Below are 24,358 nucleotides of genomic sequence, written 5' to 3' on the forward strand. Positions count from 1 at the left end.
CAAGAAAAATTTGCCTTATTATTTAGCAGTGTTTTAACAGGTTTCAGTCCATTAAAAGCAAAAGAGAGCATTAAATAGCATTCTTTAGCTTTTAACTGGTGAGCTTTCATCAGTTTATTAATAGACTTTCACTGCAAATGTGCTTGTTACATGCTAGGGCTTTAGGCCGATTCTAGAAGCAACAGCCGTGTCCTCTGGGACTAGAAATCCAATTGTAAGTTCTACCTCCAGGTAATGCTTTTGGACTGCTTGGAAAGATTAAACAAATAAATGCTAAACTTTCCTTCCAGAGAGCTGGATTTATTCATCCTCTAAAACCCCTGGCCTAAGAAAACAGCTAAGACTTAGGTAGCAAACTGCCCAGTAGGCACAAGTCTTTTCCAATGCAATCTCCTTAATGTCATTTATATCCTATTTCTATAGAGCTGTGACTTTAGATTGACAGAAGGTTGAGGACCAGGTAAATCAGAGCAATGCATTTCACGTCTTCTACAGATGCACTAGGATAAGATTATAAGCTTTGCCTTGGTTGCAGTACCATAAAATATTCTATTCTAGATATGGAGATACATGCAGGCAACACAAGGCTAATTGCTATTAGCCCTTTGTAGAACTGGAGTGCTGTCTCCTTTCTCATAATAAGAATTGTGTTCTTCTTGCCTTAACTGCGAGGTGGATTAGAACAAATGTTATGAACAATTAAAATTCTGAAGGGGGAGAAGAAGATCAAGCACAAGAAGAGAAAGAGGTCATCAAGGACAGGCAACCCTTCCCTTGAATGCCTGTCTTATATTTGTCTCCTATTTGTCCTAGTGTCAAGTAGGACAAACAGGCCTCCTCATAGGTCTCTGCCTGGAATATAATTAACATGAAAAAAAACTGTTACTAAGAAAAATCAAAAGGTCTTATGTCATTTTTTTTAAAGAAGAAGAGAGACATTTTTATCTCTGTGCCATGGAGTTAAAAAAAATGCAAAAGAGACTATTCAACCTGGAAAGATTGTGATGATGTTCATAAATTCAATGTGAAAGTTACATCTTCCCACCCACTTCCAACTTAGTGTGGTGAAAGCTGTTAAGGAAGAATGGCTTGGTTTTAGCAAATAAGGATATTACATTTTCAGCTTTCACCAGGACCCACCAAGATGTGCTGTGTTCACACCAAGATCATGAAGGAGGCGGCCCAGGTCATCACTGAGAAATACTACAAGCACCTGAGCAACAACTTCCACACCAACAAGCACGTGTGTAAGGAAATTGCCATTATTCCCAGCTAGAAGCTCCGAAACAAGATAGTGAGCTATGTTACTTACACATCTGACGAAGCGGATTCAGAGAGGCCCCATGAGAAGTGTCTCCATCTAGCTGCAGGAATAAGAGAGAAAGGAGAGATGATTATGTTCCTGAGGGCTCAGCCTGGATCAGGAGATCTTTGAAGTTGATACTGACACTAAGGACATGCTGAAGCTCTTGGACTTTGGCATTCTGTCCAACCTGCAGGTCATTCAGTCTATATTTGGAATGAATTTCAAACACCACACAGAGCCATTTGAATCTTTCTGCTGTGCTATAATATTATCAATAAACCATGGACAACCAAAAAATTACATTTTTATTGCACATTTTTTTGTAATAATAGCAATAGTGCACACATCTATAACATATACTATAAATCAAGCATGCTAATCCTATATAATAAAAGGCTAATATGCAAATGAATGGTGGATTGACTGGTCACTCTGATGCGCACTGACCACCAGGGGCAGATACTCAACACAGGAGCTGCCCCCTAGTGGTCAGTGTGCTCCCACAGAGGGAGTGTCTCTCAGCCAGAAGCCAGCTCATGACTGGCAAGCACAGCGGCAGTGGTGGGTGCCTCTCCTGCCTCTGTGGCAATGCTAAGGATGTCCAATATGATGGCTTAGTGGGCCTAAGCCGTCAGTCGGACATCCCCCCAGGGCTCCTGGACTGTGAGAAGGCACAGGCCAGGCTGAGGGACCCCCTCCAAAAGTGCACGAATTTCGTGCACCGGGCCTCTAGTATATTACATATATTGATTTACTTAATTTGCACAACAGGTCATCAAATGTCCTTATTGTTATAAGGAACAGAGAGGTTAAGTACTTGCACAGAGCCACACAACTGGTAATGATGGAACCAGGAGTGGAACCCAGCAAATCTAGCTTCAGAGGCCTGATCCTGGGCCATAATCTTGTTGCTCTGTGATGCAAGGTTGGGATCTAGCTATTGTATATGTGTTATATTTTTAGTAAGCATATTATTTTATTCTTCTTCCTCAATCAAGTTTCCTCCATTCTAATACTATGGTCATGTTATGTGTGTACATGTTATATATTGTATGTGTAATTACAGTTGGAAGTGATATAGTAAAGGTATTTAAAGTTTAGACAATGAGGATGATAATTGTGTTGTTGGATGTACTATCAGGATGTTAGGTAAAATGTAGAATTTGAAGTGTCTACCAAATATCCATGTACTCCCCTCCATGTTTAAGCCCTTCTTGCATATATATTGGAGCTTTGTAATTCATTTTAGCAAATGTGATTATTAGTAGATACTACAGATTGTGAACCACCACACTTATAGAAAAAAACACACACAAAACACCATCATGTAAGAACAGAGTTCTGAATTAAGGGCCTCAACTTTTTGTTAAATGGGAAAGATTTAAAATTTCTGGAAGAAATTGTCCTAGAGAACTGTTGAAGGTCCGATACTAGCTTTCCTTAAATATCTGGTATGTCACCATGTAGAAGAATGAATGAAGCCTCATTCTGTATGGCACAAAAGTATACAACCTGGGCTATTTGGTGAAAAATGCAGAGGAGCTCACTAGGTTCAATCTAAAAAAGAACTTATTTTTGATACCACATATGGCCTCCCCATTACACATGTAAATAATTTATTTATTATACAATTTTGTTTGTCACCTCCAGTGACTAGAGAAGTTTCTTAAGATAAAAAATATGTCTGTCTTGGTCATGACTGTTTTCCTAGTGCCTTGCATACACTCTTAGCTTATTTTTTTAAAAAGCATGATGTAAATAGTCATCAAATGAATGAATGAATGAGCAAATGAGCAAACAAAAGAACTCTCCATTAAATAGAGCACTCCGATATTTCGCTTTCTGTGGAGAAATTCTGGTACAGAACATGTGACTAGTCGTTAAGAATTTTTGGAGCAAATGCTAGCTCTGGATTGTGGTTATGTTAGATGTAATGTAATGTCTATTCCAGCACCCAGATCCTCTGATTTTTATCTCTTTACATTTGAGCTTTCCTGAGAGTTGAAGCCTTTTGCTTTTTATTCCCCAACATATAAGAAATTTAGTCAAGATGTTTGCTGTTGCAAAACTACAGAGAAAGATTGCAAACATATTTTCTAGCTACCTGTTTGTGAGGACATTTATCATCTTTTGATAGCATGTCATCATGTTCAGAGAAATGGACAGCATGTACTTTGTAATCAGGACAGGAGGCTGTGGCATGACTGATGGGAGCCTTCATCAGGTATCATCATAAAGTACGTGTGTCTGAAATGTGCATTTGAAAGACTTGTACTTGCATTTATGACACTTTGCTCCATTTCTTCATATGTAGCTATAAATTAATGCCTACAGTGACTCCTCATCTCAAGTTGGGTGCTCATATGTATGCATGGTCTAATTTTGATCATTAGTCAGATTAGCCTCATTAATCACTGAGCATCCCATCCACTCAGCTGGTCATTGAATGGATTTGTGGCTCTAGATAAATTCTTTTAATAGCAGCTGTGAAAATCAGTAGCCACTCAGTGCCTAAAACAGGATTATGTGTCAGGTAGGTATTCCAAGACTTATGATAATTTACTGCCACCAGGGAGCTTTTATTTGTATTTTATGGATAAAACCAAAATCTGAATATTACAATGTATGCCCAAAGGTACAGGCAAAAAGGGTAGTACATGTGAGAGGGTGTGTGACGGGGGTAAAGGTGAGGTATTACATTGGGAAGTAGACAAGATTTGGAATCAGACTCTAGTTTTCTAATCTCTGTTGTACCATTTAACTTTTTTCATTTGTCAAATAATCAAGTGTAGTGAGGATGATCAATAATTCAGTTAAGGCACCTATCTTAATGACTGGCACATAGTAGGTACTCTGAAATAGTAGAGTTCACTGTTACTATTTACCATTGTGATCATTATCATGATCAGAATTACTCGATTCATGTATAATTTTGAGATAGGAGTGGATTTTCCCACTCTTCTGAGGTCTACACAAATGGGGGGAAAAGGAAACCCCATGGAGGAAGCTGATATTTAGCAAGGTCAGATATGGTGGTAGAGTCGAAAGAGTGCCAAGGTATTCTGGGACCTTTGATATAACACAAAGAATCAATGATGCCAAATGAACATTTGTTACCATCAGTTGACAGTTTAGGACAATTTCAGTTCTTTCCTCACATCTACTCCAGTATTTAGTAGAGCTTGCCCTTCTTAATGACGTGGGTGTGTCCATATTATGGCCCATCTCCATTTTTAGCCAATAAGGAAGCCTTGTGGGTCAGGATAAATATTTTTGGAAGGAATCTCCCTCAGCCAGACATGTGGAACAAGCCTTGGCGTGTGGTCTAAGGAAATAAATCATAGGCCCTGAGGGTATTGGTTCCAGAGAAGATGAAGAAAGCTCATTCCATCCTATCCTCCTCCAAATTACAAGTATAAACCCTGGACAGAACACCTAAGAAAATAATCGGAAGACTTTGAAGGTTGGGAAGACTAAGGACCTCAGGATGACCCAGTGAGAAGTACCCTATTTTTTGTCTGTTTCTTTATTTTGTTTATTTTTATTGTTATTGTTGTTGTTTTGCCTTTTTATATCCCAGCCTGGGTGCCAGAGCAGCCTGCAACCTGGAACTAGAAATGGTTGCAGACCCAATAGACCCAAGGAAAGTCTGCTGTTTCTAGTCCTCTTCTAGACCTAGAAGACAGTAGCCCTATAGTTAGAACCTTTGCGGCCACACATACCCTTCTCGAGGTGAACATCACTGGGCACTTCAAAAACTGAGGCGAAGTGTCCTGTTGACCATCGAGCTCAATACTGCTGCAGGCAGAGGCAGTGCCCCTCTCCAACAGGCCCTGTGGAAACTGTCCAGCGGAGCCCTGGGGACCAGTCCCAGCCTGTGAAAATGGATCCTTTTAATATTATCCCTTTACCAACTGGCATGATTTTAAGCTTTGTCAGTAGAGGGCACTGGAGAGACATTGCAGGAGGAAGAAGCGGTCTGTCTTCCTGCTCTTAATGGCCAGATTCTTGCAGTGTGGACAGCTTCTCCCATAAATACCCAATTCCTGGTGTAAATCTAGAGGCATCCACAAGTCAGCAGCTTCTCCCAACACACCCCTATGGCCATTCGGTCAGCTTTGTGCCTCCAGAGAGATACCTGCCCATGGACAGCTTTCCCTGGTACATAGAGGACAGATTTCTAGTAACGTCCCATGGCAACCTCTCAACCATTCAGTGAGCCATTGCCATACCCTCTACCACAAGCTCTTCTTCAGGCACAGAATCTCAGCCTTAGGAGTGTTGTCTGCTCCTACATCTAGTAGTTCTATATTACTTAGAGATCTCTTTACTTATTAGTAAACAATCATCATCAAGCAACCCCCTATTACAGTTAATAGTAAACTTACCTCGTTCAAATTACTATGGAGTTTCTCTCTACTGATTGGACCCTGAGCGATAAAGAATGACACCAAAAGCATGATCCATAAAAGGAGAAAAAAATAGATAAATTGGACTTTATCAAGATCAAAACGTTTGATGTGCCACAGTCTGGGAGAAAACATATTCAATTCACATATCTGACAAGGATCTTGTACCCAGAATATATAAAGAACACATTAAACTCTAAGAAGACAAGACATTCCGATTAGAAAAATGGGCAAAGCCTTGACCAGATAGTTCACCAAAGAATGCAGGTATGGAAAGTGAGCACATGAGAAGATAGTCAACCTCATGAGCTTTTAGGGAAGTGCAAATTAAAGCCATGATAAGAGTCTACTGCACACCAACTAGATTGGCTAAAATAAGGTAAATAAATCCAATGCCAAGTACTGATCAGGATACTGAGCAGCTGGAACACATTGCTGGTGGGAATGCAAACTGGAACAGACACTGAGGAAAACACTTGTCAATTTCTTGTAAAGGTAAATGTATACCTGCAATGTGACCCAGCAACCTTACTCCTGGGGATTGGCCCAAGAGAATTGAAAACTTATGTGCACTTGAAAACCTGGATACAAATTTTTATAGCAGTTCTGTTAATACTTAGCAAATACTGGAAACAGCCCAAACGACCTTCACTGGGCAAATGGATTAATAAACTGGGATATATCAATACAATGGATTGCTACTCAACAACAGAAAGGAATAAACTATTGTTACGTGTAACAACTTGGGCAGATCTCAAGGACATTGTGGTGAATGAACAAACCCAGTCTCAAAAGGTTCCATACTTCATTGTTCCATTATGTTACATTCTCCAAATTATAATGTGCAGTAGTTTTCAAGGTTTAAGAGTTGGAGAGAGCCTACAGTGGGTAGCGCAAGCAAGTTTCTTTGGAGTGATTTAGCAGTCTATTTCCTGGTGTGGTGGTGATTACCAGAATCTCTACATGAAAAAAATTCAAAGAAATGTGTATCTTAAAATATTTAACATTTATCATGACAAAACTAATAAAAGCTGAATAAAATCTGTAGTTCAGTTAATAGTACTCTCCGGCATCGGTTTTCTGATCTTGATCACTTTGCTATGGTATATAAGATGTTAGCATGGCAGGGATCTGGATGAAAATTACAGGAGAACACTTTCTATGCTATTTTTACAACTTCTCTGTAGGTGTAAAATTATTTTAAAGTACTAATTAAGCAAGCAAACAACAATAACAACAAAAACAGAAGTAAGCTGAAGGGCACCATGGTAGAAGGATAGAACTAGGGCAGGGTTGCAAAGGCCAGGGGTTAGTCAAAGCCACACCTTTGAGTTTCTGAGTCAGTTGACCTAGTTAGAGGCCCAGGAATTGGCACCTCAAAAAAATTTCACAGATAATTCTACCGATTACAGAGGTTGGGGAAATTCTGATTTAAAGGAATTCTAAGGCAAAAGATAGCTTTTCCTTGAAGGGATTATTTTCCCAGGTTTCCTGCATTTATGGTGTTTGGTGACACTATTTATCTTGGCTTGAACTTTCATTGATTCCGGGAAAGAATGATTTACAGCAGGGTCAAAATTTATTTTTTCTCTGTAAAGTACGCAATGGGAATATTTTAGGCTTTACTGGCCAAATAGTCCCTGTCATGCATACTCAATTCTGCCATTGTAATGTGAAAGCAGCCATTGATAGTGCACAAATGAATGGATGTACCCATATCCCAATAAAATTTTATTTATAAAAAATAGACGTTGAAACAGAGTTGGCCTGCAGACCACAATTCATTGACCACTGATTTAAAGTAGGAGTCAACTAATGATGATCCTAGGCCATGAACTATTGCAATCCTACTTATAATTAATAAACAAATGAGTTCGGACTTTCAAAACCAATGGCTCTAGTTTGCTCTTCTCAACCCATCTTACTGCATTGAGCTTAGTATTGTCCTCCTCACTTCAAAAAAATTAATGAAATTATTCAAGGCTAGTTCAAACTACTGAAGGCTGTGAAGGGTCTGGAAACCACACCATAGGGAAGGTACTTGAAGCAACTAGGACTGAACCTGGAGAAACAGTGAGAATAGTGTCCAAATACTTGGATATTAAGAAAAGAGATTATGACATTAAGGACTTTTTAAAAAATTAAAAGGAGGGTTGTTTGTTCACTCATTTATCCAATGACTCTGTACTGAACACTTACTACATTCATGTGCTCTTCTAGGCCCCAGAGATACACTAGCAAACCAAAGAGTGAAAGGAAGTTGTAGAAAGATGGATTTCGGTTCCATAAGAAAGGCTTCCCTAAAAATTAAAAGCTATCTGGAAATGAACTGGGCTACCTTGGAAGACATGGAGTTCTGTCTATGGAGTTGTACAAAAGCAATCTAACAAATAGAATAAGCTGTCCTGGGCACTTCAGTGGGGAAGAGGAATACATCTGCTCTCCCAACCCCAGGGCTTATGGTGAGCTCCACAGAGGTTTTGGGGTCAGAACTCTGGATTCCTCATTCCAACTTTAATCTCTGTATTTATTAATAGTTGAGCTTCTGCATAGTCTTTTTCCCTCAGCTAAAAATATATCTTAAAACCACTGAGATAATGATTTTAATCAAATGCCCTGTGAGATACAGCTCTTCTAAATTTTGAGTTTTTATTATTTTATAAAGTAGGCAGTAGCAAGTGGTGCACTTCAAAATTATAATACATGAGCTGAAACTATAGATTTGAATGGAATGTATAGGAATCCCAAAGGTTATGTTCTCTGTTGGAAATAATACCTATTCTTGATAATATTTTCACTTTACTTTTTTTTTTTTTGGGGGGGGGGGGTTGCCTTTTATTTCTAAATAAGTGGTTTACCTCATTTATTGCATCTCATCCCTTTTGTGTTCAATTTTTTTCCAGTCTGTACATTCTGATATATAATGTTACTTATGTTCCTATAATGCAACAAAGTCTATTTGGATCCCCATTTTTATGATGGTAGAAATCTTAATTGTATGCCTTCCAGGTAACTCAGTCACTCGGTGATTTCTCAGCCAGTGTCTTAGACAGCTTTGCGCTTCCTGTCACACTCACTCTGCCTAGCATTGGAGTCAGCCTCAATAAATCAATTCACAAATCTGGAAAGCTTAGAAGATTAAATAAGTAGTGAAGGATTGCCTTATGTGATAAGTAAACTTGAAATGTGCTTTTTGAAAATGACACTTAGTGATTTATGTACCTAATGAAATGGCAGTTAGTGATGCTGCTATTTGGTTAAAATCCTTGAGAACACCATATATGTCCAGAGAGCCATCTGAATACATTTGAATCGTGAGGTAGCTTTAAATTAATTGCTACTTTGAAATGATTCATTCCCCTTGAAATAAGTTGAAATGATTCATAACCCCTGAAATAAGTTGACTAGGTTTGTGGGATGACCTTACAAAATTGAACAAGTCAAATGTAATTCCACCAGTCAAATAACTTACTAGTGAATCAGGTCATATGTGTTATGAATTTTAGTATCGCTAACGTGGAAAAGAAATCCTCTCCATCTTCTGGATCTTTGCTTACTGAAAGTTGCTGGTGACCTGGTTGCATGTGATGAGAATGAGGGAATTGTTAAAGAAAGGAGGATGAATTGATATTGAGTGATCAAAGGCTTAACCTTACTGTTATACCAAGTTACTCATCCTCCTGAGACCCCTTTTTTCTCTATACAAGTGAGAAGTTTATTCTTTTTTATTTTCTTCCCTTCTTCAAACAAATATATGCAGCCACCATGATTATGATATGCCACTACCTCTTTATATAGAAGTTTTAGGGGAATTATATTAATATAAAGTACATTTTAAAAACAGATATTTCTAATTTCTGATGGCTGTAGATTTTATTTCCATTCCCTAAAGAAGACCAGAAGGAATAATCAGTGTGTTTAAATAGCAATAATTACCATAGATTCTGCTTGCATTAATACTGAGTACATTATGAAGCATTTGTCATAGCTAATGCATTTCTGTCAAATCAAGTAATATTGGAAGGGGGATTTTGTGATGAATATTAATGTAAGAGACAGCCATAAGTAAAGCAAATTATAGAGGCAGGTATAAATGTAGAATTAGCTGCAATTGCAATGTAGCCTTTCATTACAAATTAAGTTCTTATGATGTTAATAAAAATGAAAGTTTCTAGGTAGTCATCAGGAGCTGCTGAACACTGATAGGAGGTAGGAAATACTTTTTGGTACTCTTCATTCTAAATCAAAAGCTTTAAATAGTCTGTCATGCAAACGAATATTTGCATGTCTTAATTTTTTATTCTTGCCTTTAAATAAATATTCTTTTGTAGAAATCTACTTTTTAGTGGAGTTAATTTATTTTAACTCCAAAGTTAGTTGCAGATGCATATGTTTAGAGAATAAATTAAGTAAATAGAGTACTTTGTGTTCATTGAAGCTGGATGCTGTATAAATAAGAGATCATTAACACATCATTACATGTGTTAATTACACATGTTAAATTATGGATCAGATCTGAGAAGGAAAATTTCTACAAAAGTTACATAAAGCAAAGATAAATTTCTCAAGTGGTATCCTAGATGAAATTATACAGAGAAATATGCATTTCCTGTCTGAATATTGAACTAAATTAACTTACAGTTCTAGAATCTTCCAAAGTTTTCCATACAGGGAATAATAGCAATACTTCTAGGCTACCAGTTCAAATATAAAATTATTAACTTGATAATTTATGTTTTGGATCTGAAATAGTTAATATCTGTATTGAAGATATTCACAATTTTGAATAAAAGGGACTCGTTTCTTTTAGAGACAATATAGCCAGTACTAGGAGATAATTATTCTACTGCAAATATTTTATTATCTCTGTATCAGAGAGTTTAGGCTAAGTTATGTTACGGTAATAAGTGATTACCAAATCTCAATGGCTTATAAAAACAAAGGTGTGTTGTTTGTTATGACTTGGCTGAATATGCCTTTAATTCTGGACATAGTCTGATGGAACAGGTGTATCTGGGCATTGCTTATATTATGATACAGGTAAGCTATACATTACCTGTTAAACTATCTTCTAGGAAGTGGATGGATGGGTCACTTTCACTCATGTTATTGGGGGTTGGGGGACGGGCCAAGTCAGTCACTTGGTGAGTCCTAATGTCAGTGGGCCACAGGCATATACAACCCTCTAGTAAGGAAGGGCTCTGTAAAGAAGAGGTTTTGAACAATGATGCTATCATCCACACATTCAATATCTATTTATATAATATCTAATTTGGAATATCTAATATGCACTAAGGTCTGTACTGGGGTTTAGACTAGAGTAATGAATAACCTATACTTACTTTTCTCTCCCATGGGTATTTTCTTCATTGAAATGTTATGCTACTTTCATAGAGGCTGAAAGCATTCCTTTCTGAAAGAAATGTCTTTAACGTTTAGGGAGCAAGTAAGGAACCAAGGACATTTCGTACACATCCTTGGAGATCTGAGTAATTCTGGAAATAGCCTCCTCTAACTCTATTGTAACAGTACTGAAAGTTACTATTACGCTTAGATTTATACCTTTAAATATGGGTTGGTAGCATATAGGCCAGAAAAGTGGTGGCCATTCATATGTGTTTACTGGTTTTAGTTTCTGGAAGTGAGGCTCCCTCCATGAGAGATGTAAAATTTAAAGGAAACTTTTGCTTGGGCATGGATATTGAGAATGTCAGAGATAAAGCAAGCCTGATGGGAGTAACCATGAACAGAAACACTGATGCAGGAATGAGCACTGTGTTGGTTGATAGAGCATTAGAGTGCTAGGATTGGAGAAGGAGAGTGGAACTCTAGGAAGAAAGGGCAGACACAGTAGGTTAAGGACTCAGGGCTTGACATTAGAGAGACCAATCTGACAGTTCGTAGGATATTGGGGAGCCAGCAGTGACATGAAGAAGAAGGTGTGTTGGGGAAATCTTTGCTGAATTGTAAATGTGATGCAATCACTACCCGGAATATGGGGGTGTTAACAGGACAGGAAAGGAAGAGGTGAGCAGGAGTGAAGTCTGGTGGGTTTGGTCTGTCAGACTCAGCAGAGGAGGAAATAACAGTGCCAGAAAGACTGTGAGTTTGACAGTCTTGGAAGAATTATGGGCAGTTACAAAAATGGCAGAGAAAGATTCAGAAGAGTAACTGTGGCCCCTACAAGTTATGAAAACAGAGAGAGGAGTGTGAATATGAATGAGACTCTGCATCCCGGAATACCATCATCCTGATATCTCTTCTATGGGTGGGAATGAATGAGAGCGTCCTGGGGCTAGATTTTGGGGAAGAATTGGGTCTGGCTAAAGTGAAAGATGAGAAGAGATAAGAAATAGATTTTGGGTAAGGGAAATTTTTCTTCAATACAAAAGAAGTCTTCTATTTAATTATGCATTCATTCATTTATTTATCCTCATCCAAGAATGTGTTTTTGGTGGGTGTTTTTTTTTTCTTTTTTTGAGACAAAGGAAGGTAGAGAGAGAGATAGAGAGAGAGTTAGAGAGAGAAAGAGAAACACTGATGTGGGAGATTGCCTTCTGTATGTGCCCCAGTCGGGTATCAAACTTGCAAGCTAGATATGTCTCCTGACCAGGAATCAAACCTGCAACACTTTGGTGTATGAATGCTTCACAATGCTCCAACTAACTGAGCCACCCAGCCAGGACAAGTCTTCTATTTTAATTCTGATCTATGTCCAGGTTCTGTAATCAGAAAAGGGTAGCCACTCTCAGCTAAAAACAGTTACAGTTAATATGTTACAAATGCAACATAAAAGAATATAAGTCTCCTTCCAACACACACACATTCACATGCACACACTCCCCGCCTTGAGAATAAGTATCTTAAATACATCATTCAAACAAATACATTGTGGGGCAAAAGTAGGTTCATACGGGAAAGAATACAATGATTAACAAATAACAGTACAAGAATAAATTCTGCGTTTCAAGTATTCATAACCACAAAACTACTTTTGCTCTACCCTGTCTATATGTAAAAAGGAGAAAATTGAGTTCAGCATCATTAAAAATATTCTAATTTGTATGTGAGAGGAGTAGAGGGTCTGATTTTTAGAATTATTAGGTAAATAATAATTTGGCAATTATTCCTTTCAGCAACCCCTTTTATGGTTACTTTGTCCAGTCTATTTTAGGAGCTGAGTGAATGGTGAAGTAAAAGAATTGCCTTCCTTCATGGAGACAATGTTTAATTCCAGCCTCAGACCACAAACGAAGTGGATTTAACTCTTGTTTAAGAGGCTATGGTTTAAAAGAATGAAGCTGCCACACGCACACCGTCATAGCTGCAGTTTCTCTGCCCAAACACATTTCAATTGTTTACATGTCTAACACTTACATTCTGACTTGAGGAAGGTTCACAGAGCTATGTTCAAATAATCAGGAATATTAACTGCGCTCTTAATCCACATGACAAGTAATTGCTGAGAAAGCAACATGCTTTTCTGTCTGTTGATGATGAACTGGTTATGCAATACACATACACACACATGAGGTATATCTAAAAGATGAGGTCTTTTCCATACACAATACACTGGAAATGATTTTATATCAGGCCATAAAAAACAAGAGGAAAGAATGATTTTTCTAAAAGTGCCAATGGGGTCTACTATAAACTCAAAATTTAAGTATCTGTAAAATGTAATCTTTTTTCTTAAATTTGATTTGTACTAATACAGGTGGGCATGGGTTGTTTCTTTGGGAGATTGAAAGAGTTAATGGGCCTGACATTTTAAAAGTGTACCTTTTAAGCAGAATGGAGCTCTTTGGCTAATAAGAAAAAGAGAGGTATATTGAAATGTCATAAAATTTCAGAATGTTGGATGATTTCTGTGTATCTGATGACCCTGGAGCTAAAGTCACCTCCAAACAACGTATTTGAAATTGAGAGAGTGATTTAACCTTCCCTGACCTTGTATTACTCTCAGATGAAAGGACTGAATAAAATCAGTTGATTTACCAAACAATTACTTCTTGAGCACCTATTCAAAGTCCAGAGACCTTGCTAGGTGCTAGGGAAATAGAACACAGCCCCACACCTGTGATCCTCACCCTCTGTGACAGTTGTAATGTGGTTTGCCTCCATGTTGTGCTCTGAGGAAACTTCCCCAGCCGCTCTGAATAGAGAGCCTCCCCCGCCCCCCTTCTTGGTTTCTATGGCTAAGCCATGGTCAATGAAAAGCAATGAAAGAAGAAGAGGCTGGTTGAAAAGTTGGAAAACTCCTGGAAGCAACTTAGATTTATTCTAAAAATGGTTGTACCAGGCAGTCTCCAAGGTATTGGATATACATTGCTGAGCAAGTGGAAGAACTTACAATTTAGTGGTGGGCAAAAGTAAGTTCACAGTTGTGAGTACATGAACCAATTTATTTCTGTATTATTATTTGTATTATTATTGTATCATTTTCCATATGAACAACTGTAACCCTACTTTTGCCCACCCCAGCACTTAAATATAGATCACATATAGATAGATATATGGATATATCTTATATACAGGATACAAAATATCAGATATTTGATGATATATGTTTACATATTGTAGCTTATATAACTATTATTAAATTACAAAGCAGAGAATTTAATAGGAAAACATTGGAAAGTATTTAAATTATGTTCATTAACCAAGCAAAATATTTCCGAGGTGATAAAATTTACACTAAGAAGCGAAATGTGAGAAGGAGCCCAGAGAAGGCCAGCCCAGGCAAGGAAGAAAGTATGTGTCAAGACCTTAAATTAACAGCAAAAGTAGTTTGGTAAATTAGTGAAACTGAAAATAAATATATCATTCAGGGTTGAACAGCGGGATTTAGGATTCCCCTGAGCTAGTTTCAGTAGGAAGGATGAAATGGATCACAGATTCATTAAGAACACTAAGGAAAGAAACCAACTCTAAACCAAGCTGTGGAATTGGGCCAGCAAGGGGCCACATCCAGCTTCAGGCAGACACTATAATTGGGAAACAGCCACACATGGAACAGATCCCCAGGAAAACAGGACTCTTCCTTCACAGAGCTTGCCAGAGAAAAAGGGGAGAAAACAGAGACAGAAATGTAGTCTCAATCCCGTCTTCTAATCTCATGCAATCAAATTGGCAGACTCTAAATTATGGCCAGGGTCTTGGTGGGAATGAATCTGGGATGTGGAGTCTGTCACTCTCCACCTCTGGGGTGGATGCCCAGCTACCACATCCACCACAGAAGCAAAGAGGAGGCTGTGCCCTCAGGCAGGAACTGTCATGCTAAGATCCTGGAAGCTGTGGCTCGAAGTTGGACTTGTAGGAACAGTGGGAAGCTATTCGAGGGTTTTAAGTAGGCACCATCTTTTCCATGTTCTGGAAATGGTTACTTTCATCATAGTGCAGAGAGTGGATTCAAAATTAGAAGTGGAATCAGGGAGACTGATTGAAGGTGATAGACCAGTCTAGGCAAGAAGTGACGGTAACTGGGAACATTATGACCCCAGAAATGGTGGATGGGTTTAAAGTACATTTTAATACAGAAGCAAGAGGACTGCTTGATGGATCAGAGGTGAGAGGTAAGAGACAAGGACAAAGAAGGTTCAGGTGCAGCAGTTGGCTGCATGGTGGTGCCATTTGTGGCTAAGGATCATATTTTCTAAATGGGAGGCATCACTTCCTCTTCGGAGTCCCATAATGCATTGCTGGTTCCTAGGCTGCAGCCCTCCTCTTACGTCCCTTTAACGTGCCATTGGACAAAGTTGTTGTCTGCCCCCTTTTCTTACTTTTAAGCTCTTCAAGAGTAGAGATTTCTTGTCCTATTTTTTAAAAACATATTTTGGTATCCTGCTGAAATGCCTAGCACAGTTCCTTATGTCAAGAAATGCTAAAATGGAATTAAATGTTTTCTTCCTTTGACATCTGCAAACCTTTGCAAAATGGCTTGATTATAACATAAGGACTTATCACTTTAAAGGCTTATGGGACACATTGAATCTTGAAAATTCACCAGAGTGTAATATGAGATAAGGTTTAAATACTCAGGTCAGGCTGTCTTGAACAAATTTCAAGATGACAATAGTACTAACCAGTGATCACATAAACACAGTTTTACCCTAAATTAAGCAAAGTAATTTAGCAAATTTAGCATTTGTTTTTTCTGAACCTTCCAACAGGGAGGAGGAAAAACTTAACCAGCAAATAATAATTGATTTCCTGTGTCACTGAGTTTTTCATGCACAAAGATATTCAGAAAGACCCTGTAAATATACTCAGAAAGAAATCATTATTCCAATTGTGTCAAAACTAAAGAATCTTTAGAGAAATGTAACCCTACACACTGCAGGCTATTTTCAATAAAGCAAAACTAATGATAATAAAAATATTTTGATGTTTTAACTGGAGGGGGTTGAGCACTGTTCTCTGTACTCCATCCTCTGGGAATTTTCAATCGTTCAAAGACTTGTTATAATAGATTAATTAGCGGGAAAATATTTTCACCAAATATAAGAGGCTGGCACTTTATTACAGAGAATTGAGTTTGCTTATTTGCTTTGGGGTCTTTAGTGTGAGTTTTCAGAGCTGCTTTAGGGTTTATGTGTTAGTGGGACCCTTGCATGCTCAGCAGACGATGGCTTTGAACATTGTTCCTGAAAATAATGTCCTTGTATGACTAAATCCTACCAAGTAATGATAAGAAAACAACTCAGGAAATGGAGCAGTAAAAAAAAGCCCATGCTCAGAACTCAGGAGAATTTGGCAATGACCTTGCCTATGACGTGTGTTATCTCTGGCAAGTCGTCCATCTTTTTCTGGACGCCTATTTTTTTTTTTCATATTAAATAGAGAGAGTTATAACATGAGACCCACTCTCTGTCTCTAAAATTCAATAAATTTATGAATCACTAGCTTATACTGTCTTTAAAAATTGGATATAGAATATGAATTTGGAGTCCCATAACTTGCTTTAGTTTACCGTCCGATGCTGATAGCTGCATTGTGTTGGAAAGGAACTTTCTCAAAGTGCGTTCCATGTAGATGAACGTATCTGGGCCCCATGGTGGCTGAAGGTTAGGAACAATCTTTCAAGAGCAATTGCATTACCAAAAGGCCCTTTCCTGAGCATTTTGCTGTGTCCTGTATTTTCTCTCCTCCCTCGTCAGACCCAAAGGACATGTCTTCTGTCTGCAGGAGCACTTTCCAAATTGTAGGTCTGGATCAGTTAGGATCTGTGATGTGACAGCAAAAAGCAGTCACTGCTTCAATGTTAGTAAAACAATTTAACTTTGTTTCCCCCCAAAAAATTAAAGCTATAAATCATATTATATACATATCACACTTAATTTGTCCTTTTAAAATGTATTTTCATGACATCAATTTGTTTTGAATGATGTCTTTTTGATGCTAATTCGAGAAACAATATTTAAAAAATATAGCAAGGTTTACATGGAAAATGTATATTGTGTTTTTTTGTCATTTTATCCTCTGACAGCTCTATAGAAATTTGAAGATAATGTAGGCAGAATTCACCCACCCCCATCACATTTCAGAGTAATACTAGTGACTCTGTGCTGAGAACCCAAAAGCTGGGCAGCTGCCTACTTTCCTCAAACTATCTTGAGAATGACTTAGTATCCAGGACTTTTTAATGATAAAGGCCTTTCATCATTTTCTGTTAGTTATTTAGTTCTATTGGCATGTGTTTATCGAAGAGTTGGTCTGTGCAGCACTGTACAAGGCAAAGCAAGAAAGTAGAAAAGAAGTGCATGATACGTTTCCTTACCGCGATTATGCAGTGAACTTGTATCTTCAAGGAGGGAAACGTGCTGTAAGTGCCTAATATGACATGCGGCAAGCAACGTGCGGAGGGAAAAGCCGTTATACGAGGTTGATATGACTTCCATTTTATCCATCTTTAAAATCAACACATTCCATTAGTAGCTATATTCCCAGTCCTCTCACCCATCAATTTTGTCTTAATGCACCTGCTTTGTGGAGTACTTTGCAAGAGAAGAGAGATTGCTTTGGATATCCAGTATTAAACTGCTAAACCACAAAACAATTACTGACTTTCTTCTTCTCTCTTTAAGTCTTTGTGCGGTTGTTTAATACCTTGAGTTCCATTTTAATAATGCTTTCCTGAGCTTTAAGTGGCCATGCCTAGGCCAAATTATTCATTGCAATAAAACGAGGAAAAGAAAACTTTAAAACTCTTCTCAAATGTTTGAACTTCCATCAGTCTGTGTAGTTATTTTTTTAAGAGATAGAAAGTAACTTGAACATCATGGAATAACTTGTAAGACAAATAAATTTAAAATTTTCCCATTATGTAAACCCAAGTCTACTCTTTTGTCGGATATTTGTCCAATGTAGATTAATTATTATAATGGAAAAAAATTCCACTCATTTACAAACTCCCTTATTTCTTAAGTTTCCTTTAAAAGAAAAAGCTGTTTTAAAAGGACTAGTATAATGTGTTGCTATTTTGTCCTCAAAAAGAGAGCAACATGTACTCAACTGTTCTCTGTGAAACATGATGGGGTCAGCCGGAGGTGAACTCAAATTTGGCAGTTTATGGGGGAGGGCTGCGGTTGGCATATACCTTGGTGAAATCACAGTGTGACTGTGATTATTTTCCAAGTTCACAGCACAAAAGACTGCAGCCTTATTCTGTCTACAATGCTAAAGAATCAGTCTGGGTGAACAAATTTCAGGTACTTTACTGTTTTCTTGAGGCATATCTTATATACTATCAAATGCACAGATTTTTTATGAGTTTAGACAGTTCTGTTCAGCAGTAGAACCATCACCCTAGTCAAGAAATAGGACCTTCCCATGGCCCCAGAAAGTTCACTAATATTCCAGTCCCATCAATCACCCCCAGACTCAGAGGCAAGCACAGAGCAGGTTTCTACCATGGGAGACTACTTTCTAGAATGTGATGGAAATGGAATCATACTGTGTATTCTTATGTGCTTAGTGTCATTTGCACCACAGGGTTTTTGAGGTTCATCCATTTTTTTCCCCTGTCCTAGGAGTTCTTTTTCCTTTATTTTATTTATTTTTTTTCTATCACCGCTTATTCCCCCATACCCTCTTCCACCCGTTGTTTTTATATCAACTAATTTGGTTTTTATTGCTGAATAGTATCACATTTTAAAAATATACCACAAGTTATCTGTGTACCTGGTGATGGCTATTTGAGTTGTTATAATGCTTTTATGTACAAAGCTGCTCTGAACATTTGTGTATACTTTTTTGGTGAGTTATTTTAATTTTTCTTTGTAAATACAAAGAAAATAGAATTGCTATATTCTAAGACTGGAGTATGTTTCACTTTATGAAAGAAACACACAACACCTGTCAAATTTTTTATCCACAGCAATCGTGCCATTTTACATTTCATCGGCAAGAGGCAAATCTTGTTTGGCCCATATCTTTGCCAACATATGGAGTGCTTGGTCTTTTAAACTTTAGGTTTTCTAAGTGGGTGTGAGGTAATAGATATCATATTGTGGTTAATACCCCCACTCTATAGACACGGAAACTGTAGTTTAGAAATGTTAACTTGTTCAGATTCACACCATGTACAAGTGACAGAAGCAGCATGTCCAATGTGCGCTTTTATTGCTGTGCATATTCTCACATGTGGAATTTCTGAGTCCTGAAGAATGTGGCACCCAAGTGAGCCTCAAGTGGTCATTGAGGGGAAGCGTGGGTTTGCTGGGACAGAAGCAGGGCATTATGAATGACTAGGGAACTCTCACAGAAACATGTCATTGACACCAGGCATCTAAGGCCAGGGCGAAGCTCTAGCTGTGGAAAGGAACTGGAATCAACAAGTCTGCTATCATCGCCCTTTCTCCTTGTTCCCCAGATTAGACTCAATGCGACATGCTTACTATTGGCCAAAAGTGCTTTAAACTATTTTGAAAACTGTTTTCTGCCCCAAATACTATAAAGTCTGCACGCATCAATAATGTCTCAAATACACTGTCTTACTTAATTTTTCTATTTATGTTCATTTAGAAGCAGATTATTCTTTGGGGAAAAATACATGATACCTATGATAATTTGTAAACCTCTAAAGATAAGAATTATGACATCTGATAAACAAAACTGTCCGTGGTTTTCATATTCTGAAAAAGCTGTCAAGTTCATGCAATAGAAAAGTAAGTGTAACATGTTCAAGTTTTGATGCAGAATTCCACTGTTTCCTTCTTAATGTTGCTTTCACATATTACTGATGAGCACATTGATGAAGAGACATTGCTGAAATGAGCTACCAAACCCCATCAGTATTTGGTATGGATAAGAGTCAATGCTAGGCCCCTGGCACGAGAACTTGTGGAGGGAGTTGATGAGAAATTCTTGATTATTGCAAGTGTAATTGAGAGAACATAAACCAGGGATTTAGGAGATTTGGATTCAGATCCAGAGTCTGCATCTCTCCAGCTCAGTGTCTGGGCAGGCTCTCTAATCTCTTTGGGCTCGTATGCTTTCACTTTTCAAATGGTGCATCATTAGTAGATACTCTCCTAAGTTTCCAGCCTCCTGAGATTTTCTGTATTTACTTATCAAGGCCAATAACTCCTGGAGACCTAAGGCAGGGAGAAAGAGTGCATGTGTAATTGGAAGAGAACATGAAGTTCAAGGATATGCAAACAGTTTTTCATTCGTTTAACAACTTTTTGTGCCTAATAAATGCCTTCAGAAGGCATCACCAGTCATAATGGAAAACAAGATGAGTATGTTGCCATTTCTTACAGAGCTTTCAGACTAGTAAGGAATGCAACCAGGAGACAGGATATTGAGATAGAGAAGTTGAAAACCATGATGTTAGTCACAGTTTGCAGGAGGGGATCCTTGAAGGCTTCCTGGGAAATGAACTCTCTTTGCTGAGGGATAAGCAGGCAGTTCCCAGATGGTGAGGAGGGATGATGTTAAAGGCACAGTTACATAATGTTTGGAGCATTGAGGTAAGAGTGGTTTCCTAGGAAATGAGAGAAGTTTGATATGACTAGAGCAGGGGTCCTCAAACTTTTTAAACAGGGGGCCAGTTCACTGTTCCTCAGACCATTGGAGGGCCGGACTATAGTTTAAAAAAAACTATGAACAAATTCCTATGCACACTGCACATATCTTATTTTGAAGTAAAAAAAACAAAACAGCAAAACACCCGCATGTGGCCCACGGGCCATAGTTTGAGGACGCCTGGACTAGAGCAAAGTGGATATATGGAAGAGCAGGCAAGGTGAAAGATGGGCCCAGAACGTTCAGCAGGGACAGGATCCTTAAGGACCTTATAAGTCATATTAAGGTCAGGTTGTTGTATTTTGAGCCCCTAAATGTGGAACAAATGACCAGAGGATAAGGTGAAATTATAATAGATTTGCCTATGGGAGTGGATGGGGGCAGTGTAATAGAAGATGTGCAGGCATCATTTAGAGAGCTATTTCACTGGCGTAGGTGAGAAATAATAGTACTCTGATCTTTGTTATGGAAACAGAGACACCTTTCCGAGATCCTTGCAAACAGTAGCAGAGGCGGCTGGCACGGATTCACGCAGGAGAGCATCTCTCTTCATGCTCACAGCAGTCTCTGTGGCCTGCAGTCTGGTGGAGCATGAGTGTCATACAGCCTGAGAGAGTGGGTCAGCCTGCAGGCCATGAGTCTGCTTACGTGCCAGATCCTGTCCCTGCTGCTCTGTTTAGGCCTCCTGTGCGATTAATCGGAAACACAAAATGGGTGATAAAGAAACAGATGCTATAAATGTTATAAAATTCACCCAGGTGGGCGCTGAATGGCTTACTTTTCACAGTAGAAGAAGAGGCAGGGTTAGGACAGACAATAAGATACATTGAGACTCACACAGATGTGCGACAAGAGTGCCAAGAAAAAGAAATAATTCTAATTCATTCTTGGAGGAATTCTTTGAGAATTTAGGCTTAAGCCCTGGTGATCATTGACAGGTTTGGTTTCTGATTTATTCTTATTTTATGGCTTTTCCTGGACTTTAAAATGTTTTGCCTTGTGTTATCTACCCTTGCCAGGTGTTGAGAAGGTATGGCCCCCTTGTTGTGTTGGGGTGTGGGGGAGAGTGGGCCTGCAGACATATGGATCGGACAAGATAAGCCCATTAGATCTAAGCTCTGCATGAACTATTTCAATACGTCATTCTTCCCAGTAAGAGAGAAAGCACTTCAAAGTAACTGGGATTATATATGGTGTTGCTAGACCAATTTATAGCACCTGCATAACTACGGTTCTGAAGAAAAATATTCAGTAAAGAGAACAAGCTTTAAAAAGTAGTGTTAACCCAACTTAATGGGTTGTAGAAAGACATAATCTAAAAGCAAAAGAAATTGGGGAAACTCTAGATATATTTGTAGTTGCTTACATGGAATAAAATTTAGGTTATCCAAGTGGTCATGGGAACAGTAAAAACATGCGTGCAAAGCAATATTTAACAGAAAATGTCCCGTACAGAGAGAGATGGATGGAAATCTTTTAAGCACAGGATATGAAGTACTTGGATATACAATCTTCCTGTGAAGATGACTAAGTATTGAATGAGAAAGAAATTTATAGCATCTTACTTTGAAGTAGAGACTTTGGCCGGCAGTGGCATCACATGACGGCCTCATAAATTAGCTTGGATACCTCTGCCTGGGCCCACTGAGAAGCAGGGAGTAGCGAGTAATGTGTGGTAAGCAGGGTCCTGGCTCATTTTCCCATGGGTTGTATCTCTGTAATCATTTTACTGTGTTACACATCTGCTGTGATTATTGTTCCTCTTAATTCAGAAATTACTGTAGAAATGGTGTCCATGAGCTTTGTGTGGTGTGGGGTGTGTGGTGTGGGGTGTGTGTGTGTGTATGTGTGTACGCGCGCGCACGCGTGCCTGCACGGGTGTGTTATTTTCCAGTGGCTGTAAATAATTGAGTATCTATGTTTTTTCACAAAAAGGGATGTTTGGAGACTATGAGTTGAAAACACGGCATAAACATATAAACTTTGGACTGCCGCTCCTAACAGCTGTGGTTTTACAACTGCAATTCTAGATAGAGCCTACTCTATTTGGAGAGGAGTTGACTGCTGTTGTTTGTGAAACTAATATACTGTTACGGAGTGAACAAAAAACAGTAAGCTTCTGAGGAGGGTCTCCGAGCAGGCATGCACGGGCAGTGCGGTGTGTGCCTGTGCCAAAGAGAGGGAGAGACAGACAGACGGGAAGACAGAGAGACAGCATGGGAATATATTATTGGTTTACTTTTTAATATAAAAATGCATTTGTTAGCATTAAGATTTATTAGTTTGAAATTAGTAGATCCTTTGGAAAGAAGGCTTTTGGTTTTCCATTTAAAAGCACACGATTACACAGTTAGCAAAACAGTGTATGTATGTAATGTGTCCTTCAACAGCAAACTTGCAGTCAGTGACTATAATGTTATTTTGAAATCTCTTACAAAAGTCTGCTGTATGGGTTTGATGCATTGTTTGTCACATAGCCTGAGAATATTGTAATCTAAAATATTGGCTTTAGGTAGAGATTTAAATGAGTATAAGTCTTATTATAACCTTCGCTTCCTGTGGTTAAGCCAGGAGTTGTATGAAGCATGTACCTCAGCTGAACTGCATTCAGTTCTTTGCTATGTTTCCATAGTTTCCATTCTATGGGTGCTGTTCCTCCCATAAGTAAGGTAGTTAAGGGACATATATTCTTATTCCTGTTGCATATGAAGAAACTTAGGCTAAAGGGGTCTCCCAAGAGAGCACTATCTGAGAGTCCCACCCAATCTAGGAAGAAAAAATGTGCCCTCTAAAACTTGTAAACATTTAACCCTATGCACAATTTTTCATTTCATCGGGTCAATTCTGTCACTAACAAAATGAGGGACCTCAGATCTGAAGAGGTTTCTCCCGATTTTCAGATAGTTGGGCTGCAATGGAACCATCTATAAATAAGTATCTTTTCGTATCTGTAGGCATCAGTGGAGAAGGCTAGTGAGTCTGGAATCCCGAGAGACAGAAAACTAAGGAGCTGCTGTAGAGAGATCTCTATAAGGTCATATCTGAAAGAGACTTAGTTGCTCCTCAACCCCCACCCACCCCCCGCCCCATGGCATTCAGCTTTGAGGAGGCCTCAGGACTGCTCAGGCTCTGGGGTAGGATTCTGTGTGGGTCTCAATGGCCCTGCCATGTGACTGGCTATGCTGCTGGCTTACTCTGTCTTTGAATTATTTTAAGTAATTGGTGTTTTTTTAGTTGTGAAACAATAAATTGTATATATATTTTAATATAGAAAAGTAGATTCTAGCAATCACTTGTCTATCCTACCAGTCTCCCTTTAAAAATATCTGGGATGTAACTTTTATAAAAATGGGATCCCATTGCATGAAATGTTTTGTGATTTTTAGGTTGCTGAATATTTTCTGTTCTACCTTATTTGTCCTCTTAAAGTATGTTATTTTGGGATACTTATTATTTTAATTACCTAGATTAATAAAAGTATATGTATTACCCTTAATATCATTGTAGTTATCTACTTTTTAAATATTTCAAGTCTGTATACTATTTTCATCAAATGATATTTTAAACATTGTTTTACTTGGTGCTTCCTGCTTAGCTTTTGAAAGGCTTATCA

The 24,358-nt window shown here is 38.4% G+C and overlaps 1 protein-coding gene and 1 pseudogene across 2 annotated transcripts in view; both read left to right on the plus strand.

Annotated features, from left to right (window-relative positions):
• The window catches only part of ZNF385D (zinc finger protein 385D), a 280,753-nt gene that overhangs the window by 215,752 nt on the left and 40,643 nt on the right, over nt 1–24,358 (plus strand). The gene's annotated exons all lie outside the window — the stretch shown is intronic.
• Nucleotides 1,145–11,520, plus strand: LOC103299250 (40S ribosomal protein S17-like; annotated as a pseudogene).

This window comes from Eptesicus fuscus, chromosome 18 (assembly GCF_027574615.1).
Source record: "Eptesicus fuscus isolate TK198812 chromosome 18, DD_ASM_mEF_20220401, whole genome shotgun sequence".
In the NCBI taxonomy this organism is placed as follows: Eukaryota; Metazoa; Chordata; class Mammalia; order Chiroptera; family Vespertilionidae; genus Eptesicus; species Eptesicus fuscus.